Source organism: Psammomys obesus, unplaced genomic scaffold (genome assembly GCF_907164565.1).
Source record: "Psammomys obesus unplaced genomic scaffold, mPsaObe1.curated_primary_1811, whole genome shotgun sequence".
In the NCBI taxonomy this organism is placed as follows: Eukaryota; Metazoa; Chordata; class Mammalia; order Rodentia; family Muridae; genus Psammomys; species Psammomys obesus.
The window spans coordinates 2,333,443-2,347,032 of NW_026585626.1; the positions used below are offsets into that span (position 1 = coordinate 2,333,443).

The following is a 13,590-nucleotide window of genomic DNA, read 5'->3' on the forward strand; positions in this document are numbered from 1 at the left end:
GAAAGAAAGAAAGAAAGAAAGAAAGAAAGAAAGAAAGAAAGAAAGAAAGAAAGAAAGAAAGAAAGAAAGAAAGGAAAGGAGAGAGACCAAGACCAAGAGGAGGGAGGGGGAGGAAAGAGAGAAAGAAGCACTGCAGTTTTAATTGATCTAAAGCCCTACCTCAGCTGCTTGTACTGAGTAGTGTGGGTATAGGGCGCTTGAGCCTGCTTGCCTTCCTTTCACCCTCTCTGCCCAGTGAGATAAGGCAGGTGAGACTACACTGCAATTTAACAGCCAGGGAACTCAGCTGACTTTGCTGTTCTTTACTTCAATTTTCAGCCTTTGGAAACCCACCCCTCTCGGGATCAGAGTGCCTGGCCACGCTTGTACTGTCCTTCCTCCCCTCTGCTCCCACCTCCCTCCATCCCTCCCCGCCGTCTTACAGTAGCCTTTGTGTTAGATGCTGGCTGGTGTGGCTCCAGCAGCTGGGAAAATCCCAGGTCCTAGGGAAGGGATGAGCTTCCCTTTGCTGAGGACACTGCCGCTCTGGCTGCTGAGGTGGCCACAGCTCCTGGCTTTTTGCTGCCAAGCCGCAGGATGCAGCTGTCCTTATCTATGGGTCTGACCGGGGACTAGCTATTTTCAGAAATGTAGTGACAGTGAGTTGGGGTAAATAGCAGCTGTACATTTCAGTCGGCTTTTCAGTGATCCAAATGAGGTTTACATGCTTGTTTGCTTTGGTCTTTTGTGTGGCAGTTGTTGTTTATTTTCTAGAAAATAGAACTTATTGTCCTCAGGCCTAAGGAGCTAAGACCATGCTTGCATGGATCTAGGCCCTGTTCTTTGCTGTGTCACTGCAGTGTAGAGAGGGTCATTTAAGGACATGTTACTTAATCACAGAGCATGACAGTGGGATCTGGGGAACTTCCAGGGTAGTAAGAAACAGCGCTGAGGGATTGCTGACACGTTCAGCTCAGGTGTGGGTTCAGGTATGTTTCATGTTGCTGGTTATGAGGCACAGGGGAGCCATATCTGCGAATGGACTTGAAACTTTCAGTGGCATTTCAGGCTGATTTACTTATAACAGTATCCCAAACACTCAGCGATAGTACCTGCACAAGATGCTGAAACAGGAGAAATGCCAAGAGTTTGAGACCAGCCTGAGCGACACAGTTCAGCCAGGGTACACAATAAGAACCTGTCAAACAAACTAACAAAACAGCAAACAAAACAAGGGCCAAAAACACTCGTACAGTCACTCACGCTGGTGCTGTGATATACTAGCTGATAGCAGGTGAAGAAGTGGGGTGATCCCTGCCTCTCAAAGCATTCTGTCTCCAAGATGAAGGCCTGTGTGCCAGGACTGATGATTAGAATTCACTGGCATGAGCAGATGTTATACTGGAAATGAGTGTGGGAGCTTACAGCGTCAGTGGGCATTCTCAGTCTGGACATGCCCAGGAAACCAAGGCTGAGGTGTGGTTGTGTGTCTTAAAGGACAAGACCATGGTTTCACTCAGAAAAGCCCTTTGGTCTTCTTCCCTGAGAAGTCCCATGTTTTTAGCAGGCACCTGCCTCTGCCTGCTTGCTCTAGGAGCTTCTGAACCCTTCACCTTTGCAAACAGTGTGTGTCCTCACATCCCCCTTTACTTGGCTCAACAGGAAGGTTTGTGCTCTACAGAAACTTTGGGCTGGTCTGTAGGAAGTAGGTACAAGAGTGAGGTTCTGACGTCCCCTCCACATCAAGTGCGGGGCTTCAGACGTTGAATAACAGATAATGGGGATTGACAGATCCAAGATTTGAGTTTTCTCCCGGTTAGAGTTGGGTTTTGCTTTCTCCACTCCCTGTGTGAACGTGGGCAAGCCCAGTTCTGTCCCCTTGCCTCAGTTTCTTCTAGACATCCTTGTAAAGTTCTCCTAAACTAAAAGGGTGTGTGTTTGACATGGATCTTTGTGGCTCTTCTATCTTCCTTTAGATGAGTGGTTCTCAACGTGAGAGTCATACCCCCTTTTTTTGGGGGGGGGTTGAAAAACCTATCCACAGGGGTCACCTAAGACCTTCTGCATATCGGATATTTACATTACGATTCACACCAGTAGCAAAATTACAGTTATGAAGTAGCAACAAAAATAATTTCATTGTTGAGGGTCACCACAGTATAAGGAATCGTGTTAAAGGTCGCAGCATCAGGAAGGTTGAGAGCCGCTGTTTTAGAGCAATATACTCGTGACCGTGAAATAAGGGAACATAGTCCAGCAGTTGCCAAGAATACATTTATCACATTTCATAACTTTCTTTTTAAGGGCAGGTTTTGTGTATGTGTGTAGTCCTGGATGTCCTGGCACTCACTCTGTAGACCATGTTGGCCTGTAACTCAGAGAGCCCCCTGCCTCTGCTTCCAGAGTGCTGGGATTAAGGGTGTGCACCACCGCTGCCTGGCTCAGAAACTGTCTTAATACACTACCTGCTTCAGACGTGTGCGTGTACAAGAACACACACACACACGCTTTATTATCACTATTATTATTTTTTTGCTGTTATTTCTCTGAAGGGCAGGATGGCTTTACACAGGTACTTTATTCAGCAAGCATCTATCCAGGGTCCCTTGTGTGCTAAGCCTCCTCATGGGCACTCAGACACGCCCTCCAAAGCAGTAAAAGACCAACCAGGGGTCTATCCCCGGGTGCTGTCATGTTTGTAAGAAGGGCAGGTATGTAGGACAATGTTTTAAAAATATATTTTGTGAAAGTGCTGTGAAGAGATTTGTTGGCTTTTCAATATCTTCCTACCCTCCCCTCACCCCAGAGATGGTGACTCAGTATTCCAAAAGGCCTAAGTCTATTATTGATGACATTTTTCACCCACTTAATCCACACTCTTTCTAGCTTTCTTCAAATGCAAGGAAGTCAGAATCCATATTGTGGGGGGAGGGGAAGGGACACTTTTCTCCATCAATTACCAGGACTGGAGAACAGGTTTTATTTTATTGCTTTGAAGCTCAAACCCACGTGGAAATGAGCTGATGGCTTCCACCTTGGCCAGGCTTATCCATCCTGTGTTTCAGGACTGTCCATGGGTCTGTTATTACCTTGCGTCACTAGCTCATGAGGAAATCACATCCCATCTGCAGTAGGTTTTATCGTGCAGCCATCGATTTCAGCACTTTCCTTGAAGGACAGACAGACATCGATTTTGATTTTCCTGTAAAAAAAAAAAAAAATGTCCACTTACCTCTGAATGTAAACGTGTGTAGAAATCCACTTACCTCCAGTAGTGGTGAGTGAGAAGAAGTGGAACCACCTATCATGAAAATAATTCATTGCCAAAAAATGGGGGGCAGGTATTTATGTTATGATCCCATGTAGGGGAGGTGCTTCTGAAAATGGCAGAGAGCGTAGAAGGTGTACAAAAGTCTTTATAAAAGTGGAATCCTGGGTCACCTGGCATCCACTTCAGTGAGGACCGCCAGACCCCCGAGGAGAGGCGGTAGGAAATGTGTACAGTTCTGAGCAGATACACACGCCTAGGGGAGATTATCGACAGCACGGGATTAACTTCTTCAAGAAAAATAGTTTGTACAAAGTAAGAGGAGAGTTGGGTTGGTGTTAGAGAGGAAACTGAGGACTTTGTACCATAGGCGGGTGTTAGCCTCAGACTGGCAGAGAGGAAAGGGCAAGGCGTTCTCCTGCTTTCAGAGAGATGCAAACCCAAGCCTACTCAACAATGGCCAGTGATATTCGCTACCACAGAGGTAGAAGCTACTTGCATGCCAGAACAGGTGAGGTCAGCGGTAGACATCTACAGACTCACCGAAGGAGTGAGTCAGCGCTGTATCGGCTAACCTCGAGAATGGTATGGGTGGAGACTGTTTGTCCCTGCTTGTTGGTGCTGTGTACATACTGACTTGGGGAACAGTGAGCAGGAAATTGCTAACACAGTGGTTAACCTCTGTGGGAACTGTCTGAGCGGCTGAAACCTGGACTGAGTCTGAGGAGGGGGTGCCCCTAGGGTAGAAACCAGGTGTGTTGAGGTTATAACAGCACAAAGTCGGGGAATTTATTAAGCAATGCTAGTTTAACCAAATCTGTCAGGCTCAAGAAAAACCTAATTGAGGGCCTCTGAAGTGGCTCAGTGGGTAAAGGCACCTGCTGCCAAAACTGGCTACGTGTTTTCCATCTCTACATGGTGGCAGGAGAGACCCAACGGCACACATTTGTCTCCTGCCCTCCATATGGTCACTGTTGGATGAAAGCACACATCACACACACACATACATACAAGCACAATAAATAAATAAATGTAATATGTTTTAAACAACAAAAGATAAGGTGAAATCTTAAAAAAAGGAAAGGGAAGGAAGGAAGGGAGGGAGGGAAAGAAAGAAAGAAAGAAAGAAAGAAAGAAAGAAAGAAAGAAAGAACTTAGTTGGGCCAAGCATGGTGGCACACACCTTTAATCTTAGTACTTCAAGGCATTATTTCCTATGAAATTACTTTCTGTTCTTCAGGTCCTCAGGCAAGCTTTTAAAAAGTTTATGCAACATGTTTTCATGGTTAGAACTGTCTAGACTGCACTGTGGGGAAACCCTGATTTCTAAACAGCAAGGTCTCCCAGTATCCTGACGGTGCAAAGTTTGGCAAATCTAAGACTCAAGTGGGTTCCCACACAGAACGGAGAAAGCCTGATTACTCTCCTCCTCGCTTCCTTTATTTTTAAGAAAGCTCGTCAGTGAGTCAGCTCAGGGCTGCAACAGCAGTACCCTTGCTGTCAGCAGCCTGGACAGCTTGCAGACACCCGCCCCAGCAGCTGGGCGGGGCACTCCCTCCCTCCCTCTGGAGCCAGCTGGTTCCAACCAGCTTTGGCTGCTTTTGAAGCACATCTTGTGGCTTCCCACAGCTTTCCATCTGTGCACCCGGGAAATGAAGAGTTCTTTTGCTTAGGGCAAAGACTGACTGTTCACACTTTGACATAGCATAATCTTTGAGGAGCCCTTTCTGAAACACAAACTCTCAGGAATGGTTAAAACTCACAGATGCCCCATTCCAGTAACACCTGGATTTGGGTTTAAGGGTTTTAAGATTCTGTCTATCATGGCTAATTAACCCCCAAGCTAACTTATGCATAGTCTTCAGTAAGACTTAAGTTTTAACAATATTCTAACTGGGCCTCAACTAATCAGGGAGGGAGAAAGTGTCTCTTCAGACGGTCTCCCAGTGGCCTCAGGCATTGGCTGGCCAGGTTAACAATGAGTTTCTCTCCAGAGTGGGTAAAGTGATGCTATGGACCTTGACTCCTGGCTTCTTGTTTAGTAATCTATGCTTCTTCCGTGGCTTGGCCTGGGAGTCCCCAGGGAGACCCATCTTGGCATGTGTTCCTGCTCCTTACTTCCCTCCCGTGATCTTCAGTGACCCCGGGGAGGGTTAGACAGTAGCGGGCCTGTGCTGTCCGCCTGCTAATTGGTGATTTAGACTGGAAGTGTTAGCAAAGTTCTTTCCTTAGGCAATAAATACACCTCTTCGAGTGTCTCCTGATGTCAAGGCTGGGCTAGAGAGGAAGAAAGAAGGAAAGAAAATAAGAAACTTGTCAATCATCTTTTTTATTTCAACATGCTTGATTTATCCCTTGTATATGTGGCTATTTCCAATGCATCTTCCCATTTCTCTGACTCTAAACATCTGACCATCTTTTCCGAAAAGTCTGGAAATCAATATGCCATTTCCATCTATGAACTTTTTGTTTGGGGGGAAAAAAGTTATGCTGGTCAATGGTTGGGCACTCCTTTAATCTCAGCATTTGGGAGGGAAAAACAGGCAGATCTATGAGTTCATGGCCAGCCTGGTCTACAGCTCGAGTTCCCGGACAGTCAGGGCTACACAGAGAAACCCTTAAAAAAAAAAAAAAGTTCAGGAAGTTTGGTTTATTTTAAGCAGGACTCCTTGTTCTAAGTTTGGTTCAGCAAGAATTCACACTTCAGAAGATAATTTAAAAGCCATTGCCAGGGCTGGAGAGATGGCCCAGTGATTCAGAGAGCTTATTGTCTTAGCAGAAGACCTGAGTTCGGGTACCAGTACCAACATCAGGCAGCTCACAACTGTCTGTAACTTCAGCTCTAAGGGATCTGATACCTATCTGACCACATTCGAGCACACACACACACACACACACACACACACACACACACACCACATACACACTCTCACAAATAAGTAACAATAAAAATAGTTTTTAAAAACAATTGTTTCTTCTCGTTTAAAATTTAAAGGAAACCTACTTCCCCTTTTAATGAAGATAGTGTGTGTGGTTTTTTTTTTTTTTTTTTTTTTAAGATTATGATGTAATTACTTCAATTCCCTCTTCCCCCAAGCCTTCCCATATGCCCTTCCTTGCTCTCTTTCAAGTGCATGGCCTTTTGTTTTTCACCAGGGATTGTTAAGAAATCCTTATCTCAGGCATTCTTCAGTCTGAGCTTGGGAATGAAGTAGATTCAGATAAAATCTTGTTATGATCTGCTTGCTAACCCTTCTTATCTGAACTCCTGGGAACACATAGCATGTTTTGCCTGCACATGAGTGTGCGCACTGCAAGCAGATGTCTGGTTCCTGTGGAGATCAAAAAAAGGATGGAATCACCCGAAACTGGAGTGGCAGAGGGTGGCGAGCCACTATGTAGGTGTTGGGAATCAAACTTGGGTCCTTTGCAAGAGCAACAAGTGCTTTTAACCTGTGAGCACCAAGTCTCCCCAGCCCTGAATTCAACTTCTTTATTGCTTTGTCATCTGATTTCTTGTTGTCTAACATAAGGACCAGTGGACTTGATGTGGTCAGATATTACAAAATACTGACCTGGCAAGGAAGATAGGGCTCAAGCTGAGACTCCTCCATGGACCTGCTGATGGTCTGAGATCTAATTTCATCTTCATTATATGAGCAGCTGGGACAGCAGGGGAAAGAGGCTTGAGATAACATCACGCTCCCTACATAGTTGTCATTTTATACTTATTTGTGACTGTAATTCCCTTGAGATAAACCTTTAGCGGAAATTCAGTGTGTTTGTTTTTCTTAACTGATCCATCTCTGGTCTGCTGGGATCTGAACTGTTTTCAAATAGAAAACAAATTATTGGTCTCAGTCAAAGTGGGTGGTGTTTACAGAATCCCTCATTCAATGCTGCTATTCTAGAGCAGCTGTGCAGCCGGAGGAGGGTAAGGCCTCTGAGTTCCATGCCCAGGCAGCCCAGGCTGATCAACCCTTCCACTGCCCAGAGGCCAGGACAGCTTTTCCTGGCCTGAGTTTATGGGATTCAGCTTCTCTAAGCGCAGTGGGGTTTTCATTCCTCAGCAGTAGATTACAGACAGCTTGTACAGATTCAGCTTGGCGTTTTGTGACCACCGGCTCTTCTCATTCTCCTACTCTTTTCAAAGATAGGGTCTTATAGTCCAGGCTCCTCTTAAGCTTGACCTTGAATTTCTGACCCTCCTACCTTCACCTCCTGCATGCTAGGACTGCAGGTATGTGCCCAGTTTTATGAGGTGCTGAATATCAAACCCAGGTGCATGAGCATGCTAGATGGAGACACTACAAACTGAACTACACCCCAAACCCTGGATATGGCTTAAAGTTCCTTCTTACGGAATCTGGGTGGCCAGCTATTCAACTCAGGGTAAGCATTGAGTTTCAGCTGCGGTTAGCAAAGGACACTCTTGAAACCATTATTAAAATGACAGAGATTTTTCACCAGCAATCTGAGAACTTCCTGTCCTTCATGGTGGTAGATGAGCCATTGAGGGAATGTTAGGGGGAAAGGGTGGCTTTTGTGTATCAGGGACTTCCTTAGAGACCACCAGGCATCCATGGCTACCTCATAGGGGAGAGGGCATGGCGGTATTCATCTGGGGCATGCCAGGGCCTAAGGCGTTAAAAGTTGAACTGTTTTAACAGGCTGGCAAGGAGTATCCGGGCTGCATAATTAATGCTTCATTTTGGGGGAATCACTGATGAATCAAAGTCGTTAATTCATTTTGTGAATACAGATTGTGCAACCACAGGGAGATCGTAATTGGGTAGTAACCAACAATAACTCCGGTAAACCTTAGATGAATGAACCAAATAGGGATAACTTGGCAAAGAGGGAGAAAGGGATTTGGTCATATGGCAGGGGGTGGGGTTAAGAGAATGTAATAATAGCAATAATAAAAGAAGCAGTATGCAAGAGAGTTTGAGTCGAAACAACTTAGAGGTGAATTAACATTTGCTTTGAGTTTGAAAAAAATATACAAGCCAGTCTGACTAGGGAAGTGGTTTTCCTAAGACCACACAGCTGGTTAATGGGATATCTCCTATTTCCCCGGTGGTGATTTGCTGGGACTTCGGAGACCTTTTAATTTCATTTGATTTCTTGAGCATTTAAATATGGGGAACAGCAAATGCACTCTGAAGAAGTACCTAGGGAGTTTAGAACAGGTACTTACTCCTGCTTGCAAAGGACACTCAGAGCTGCTGCCAGGTTATGGGGAGGAAGCAAAGTAGACAACGCAAAATATTGCTTGATATTTGACATCACCCTTGTCATTAATAAGGTGTGGAAAGGTTTTCCTTCAGTGTTCATGGCTCACCATCCCCAGTAGCCAAGGAACACGGCAGCTTCCCAGTTCATTCATGGAAGGGCCAGCCATGAGTTTCTAGCATCATAACAGCAGTGGAGGTTTCCAGTTGAGGTGAGGAGCCAGAGTGGGCTCCTCTGCCTGGAACTGGGAGACCTTGCAAGAACTCTGTGGAAATGGGACAAGAGGATGGCTGCTGAGCTCCAGCACAAGGTAGATGCCTTGTCACAGTCCCTGAGATATGCTCGGGCCCCAGCCTCTCCTGTGTCTATCACATCCGTTTAGATGTGTCTCTACCTTCCATGTTGCTGATATTCTAAAAGGAAACCACAGCAGCCATGGGGCTGGAGGGCTGACTCAGCTGTAAGGTAAGGGCAGCTGTTTATCTACCCTCCCTTCACTTTGGATGAATAAGCATCTGGACGTACTAACTGTACCTGCACGGAGACTAATCGGGAGGAGTCCAGGGACTCTTGGGGCCAAACAAAATAGCATGTTCTGCAGGGGCACTCAATAGAACTCTTATGGTTTGGACTGCCTCGGGAGGTTTTCTCCCCTCTACCCCATCCCTCCTCTTCCCATGCCTCCCTGGCTCTCTCTCTCTCTGATTGTCTCATGATTAACTCATCTCACAGCTTTTAAAGCAAAAAGAACCATGGTTTTCTAGTTTTTCTGGAGAATCAACAACTATCTGGTATATACATTTCCTTCCTGGCTGAGTTTTCCCAGAGCCCTTCATCTAGGTCTCAGGGTACTCCCCCTCTTCAGTAAGCTGGGGGTGTTTGAGAAGTTTGGGCCCATGAACACCTCATGAAAATTCAGAGGGACGAAACTGCAGAGACATGCTGCCAGGAGTCCTGGTTTTCAACCCAACAGAAGCACAGTTGCCCCAGCCACAACAGCTTTGAATTAGTAGAAGGGAAATAGACTTATCAGCGGGGATGCTTTTAAAAAAACAATAGGCCTTCTATTTCTATGACAAAATTAATATGCCCCCACAGATAATTTGGAGAGCCGAAAGATGCTTAAGGAATGAACTAAGTTACTCTGTTTTGTGACTCTCTTCTGAGGAAATCAGCTTTTCTTGTTTTGGTGTCTTCTCTGGCTGGGAATGTGGCTCAGTTTGCAGGGTTATTGTCTACTAGGCACAAAGCCCTGGGTTTGATTCTCCATCTTGGCAAAATCACGACTGTAGACACAAGAGGATCAGATGTTTAAGGTCATCCTTGGCTGCATAGTGAGTTAGAAGCCATCCCGGGCTGTACATGATTATGTCTAAAACAAAACAAAACATAGCTTCTCTTTTAAATAATATTGTCAGCTTAATACTGATGCTCTTTGTTGCTATAAACTCAAAATGCCAAATTGCAAACTTTCATAATTAATAGAGTAATTGTTTCCTCCCGAAAAGCCTGGTGCTTACTGTCGGAGGTATTTCAGGGATCACAATAACTAATACAGGCTTGCAAAGCAGCTTCGGGAGCTATTGTAAATATTAGGTAAGAGGAGGAAAGACATTTCTATGAACTAACAGGGGGGAAAATACAAATAGCTGTCAGATAGATCCAGAATGCAGCCAGCCGCCCAGAGCCAGAGAGTAGATTTTTAGAAGGATTCGTATCTCGTGGTCTTTGGCTTTAGCCATACTAACTCGGAAGCTCCAATGTGATGATGTTGGGGCCCTCACTGGGGCACCTTCATATTCACCTGGCTCCTGTTAACAACAGGGGCATCAGCTCGATGCCTTGCGCAGTTATGCTGGAAACCCAGTACTTATAATCCAGCTTCTCGAAAAGTTGCTTGGAGAACAAAGATCGAAAGTCCTAAATGAGTGCAGGAAATAGGTGGGTGGGATGTCTTCATTGGCACGAATTTGTGGGTGGGAAGCGCTTTCCTTTTTTTTTTTCTTCCCCCAAGAACAGTGTGCTATATTGATGGACCATGTCCACCAGCGTAATGTCTCTGAGAACCAGAATGCAGACAAGTGTTCTTTTGTCGCTTGGGGGCACAAAGGAGGATGTTGGCATGAATTAGTGACTGCGTGCATTTTTAGGGAGCAGCACCCTATGCCAGGGCCCGTTGAATGAAAACTCACAGCATGTGCATAACCCTTATCTGGTGATCAGAAAGTCCCCTCTGGGCCTGCATGTTAACCAGTTCTGGAGCCCACTCTGGAAGCAGAGCCAGCTGTGGGTGGTGCTTTACAGGAACATCTTGCTAGATTGTCAGTGGTGTGCGAGAATCGGTGGCCTTTACAGCTAGCTCTTCAATCACTTTCGGAAAATATCTCTGTCGCTAAGAGTAGTAAAAGACAGACATGCCTGCTTCGTGTCTTATGTAACCCTTTAATGTAATCTGTTTCAAATCAGAGTCGGTGTTTTGTCTGGAGAGGTCGACAGCCTCTCACTTGAAGGGCTTTTGAGAATGACAGGGGATTCTCAGGGTGACTATCAACGGCTTCGAGAGAATGTATGGTGGCCTTCTCAGCCCTGTCCTGTGTGACTGGCCAATGGCTTCCTGGATACTTATCCATGCTAGGTATATTAGTTGTTGTTGTTGTTGTTTTTCTCATTGCCATGACCGAATGCCTGGTGAGAAACAATGTAAGAGGCTTTATAATAACTTACGGTTCAAGGAGACCCAGCCCAGGCATGGCACCAGTAGCTTGAGGCAGCCAAAAATGGATGCTGGCGCTCAGCTCACTCCATCTTTTAAAAAATATTGATTTTATTTTCATTTATGTCTATGTGTGGGTACGTGGATACCACGTATATGGGGGAGCCTGTGAGGACCAGAGGAGGGGGTGAGATCCTCTGGAGATGACATTTTAGGCATTTGTGAATGCTAGGAACTCAACCCTGGTGTTCTTAACTGTTGGGCAGGAAGTGTTCTTAACTGTTGAGCCATCTCTCTAGCCCCATCTTCTTTTTCTTTGGCCTGGTATTCCGGCCAGCAAAGGAATAGTTCCTACATTTAGGGTGACTCTTTTCACCCTCACAATCATTCCCAGAGGTTTGTCTGCTAGGTGATTGTAGATCTTGCCAACTTGACAATTTGTGTTAACCATTATGCCCGGAAAGCTGTAAAGTCAATGAGCTAGAGTATTACTTAAGTGCCTGATGGGATTCTAAAGCTTTTTTTTTTTTTCCAAAGTAAGGGCAGAGTGGAGAGGTCAAATAGACTCAAAACGAACACTGGTTTTTCTCAGGGTAACTATGTACCCTCTCTGGGCTTTGGTCTTTTCACCCATAGAGTGAGTGTATACACTGTATCCCCAAGTGCCCCCCCCCCTGCCATCTCCACTGCTCCTTCTTGGCATAAGTTGTGGTCATCCCTCACTTCGCTACTGTAGGAGCATCTATCCATGTCCCCAGCTTCTCACCCCCTAAAACCATTCTTCACAGAGCAGGCAGAGTAGTGTGGAACTTAACTGTCCTGTCTGAACTGTCTAGTTAGTTGGCTCCGTCTACTGCTGTGACCCCACTGTGGAGAGCAAGCACTGGGGTCTCTGCTGCATCCTGCGGACTGGGGCTCCCCTGTTCTTTGCTGTCAGTCTCTGGAAATGACAAGTCAGAAAACCTTCGCTCTGTTTAGTTCTGCCTCATGCCTGTTGGAACTTAAGAAAGCACGTAACTAAGCCTGAAGAGATGGCTCAGTGGGTAAGAGCGCTGACTGCTCTCCCAGAGGACCCAAGTTTGATTCCCAGGACCTATGCTGAATGGCTGTAACTCCATCTCCAAGGAATCCGATGCCCTCTTACAACCTTCGAAAGCATGTGCACACCTATGGCATACACACAGAGAGACACATCAATTAAAAAAATAAAGTATTTGAAAAGAAAGGGAGGGCTGGAGAGATGGCTCAGCTATTAAGAGCGTGCACTCCTCTTGCAGACCACCTGATTTTGGTTCTCAGCGCCCACCTCCCGGTTGCTCATCTGCAGCTCTGGCTCTGGGGTACTCATCACCCTCTTCTGGTCTCTGTGGGTACCTGAACTAGTGTGCCTACCCTACCTCCACCCCACATATTCACACAATTAAAAAACAGACAAGTTACTTCACTCCAGGCTGAAGTTTCTACCTGTTTGGGATATTGTCTTAGTTTCGTTATGAGGTAGCCACCAGAGAAAACCCACTGGGATGCAGGTTCAAGACAACAGAAAGGCTTTATTAACTGGCCAGCCACCACACTGGGTGCTTGGGACCTGAGAGCATCCCCAAGCCTTTCCCAAGGGGAGATTTTCAGCAGAAAACCGAACCCTGGGGTTAACATACCTCAGTTATCAAGGGCAGTTAGACAGAAGCGAAACTGCGAAAGCCAGAAAGCAAGGTTGGTACATGTAGGGGCTTTCCCAAAGCTATGGACTTTGGTGGAGTAGGTCTTTGTTCTCGTTTTGGCAGGTGGTGCTGCCTATATGCTGGGCGATGGTTGTGCTAAGGTCTGGGGGGTCTGTTACAGTTTGCTGGGGCTGCAGTAACAAAGCGCTACAAACGGGGTGCCTTCAACAACAGAAGCTTGTTTTCACCCCGTTTTTGGAGCCTTGACACCCGAAATCAGAAGCAGTGCTTTGTTGGGCCTCTCACCTTCACTGGAAGCCGGTGCCTTCAAGGGACTCTCTTCTGTGTACCTGTGTCCTGCTCTCTCTCTCTCTCTCTCTCTCTCTCTCTCTTAAGAACACCAGACATAGTGGCCTTATCTGTAATGGTGTTGCAGTTAGGATGTCCATGTATACATTTGGGATGAAATTCAGCTCATGGCATAGGAGAACATCTGGATACGATCTAAGACTCCTTCTGGTTGTTAGTGTTTAAGTTTCTTCTTACCTGTGCCCAGCTCCACTCTCCTGAGAACAGCTTGGTAAATATATATGGTTCCTGTTGTCAACTTGGCAGAGTCTAGAATCGCTCAGAAATGGACCTCTGGAAATGTTGACTGGTGTGAGAAGGAATCTCCCCTCCCCCATACACACACACACACACACACACACACACACACACACACACACACACAC

General features: G+C 46.0%; 1 protein-coding gene across 1 annotated transcript in view; it reads left to right on the plus strand.

Moving 5' to 3' along the window:
- Positions 1 to 13,590, plus strand: part of Tnfrsf21 (TNF receptor superfamily member 21) — a 74,307-nt gene that overhangs the window by 56,016 nt on the left and 4,701 nt on the right. The window lies entirely within an intron of this gene.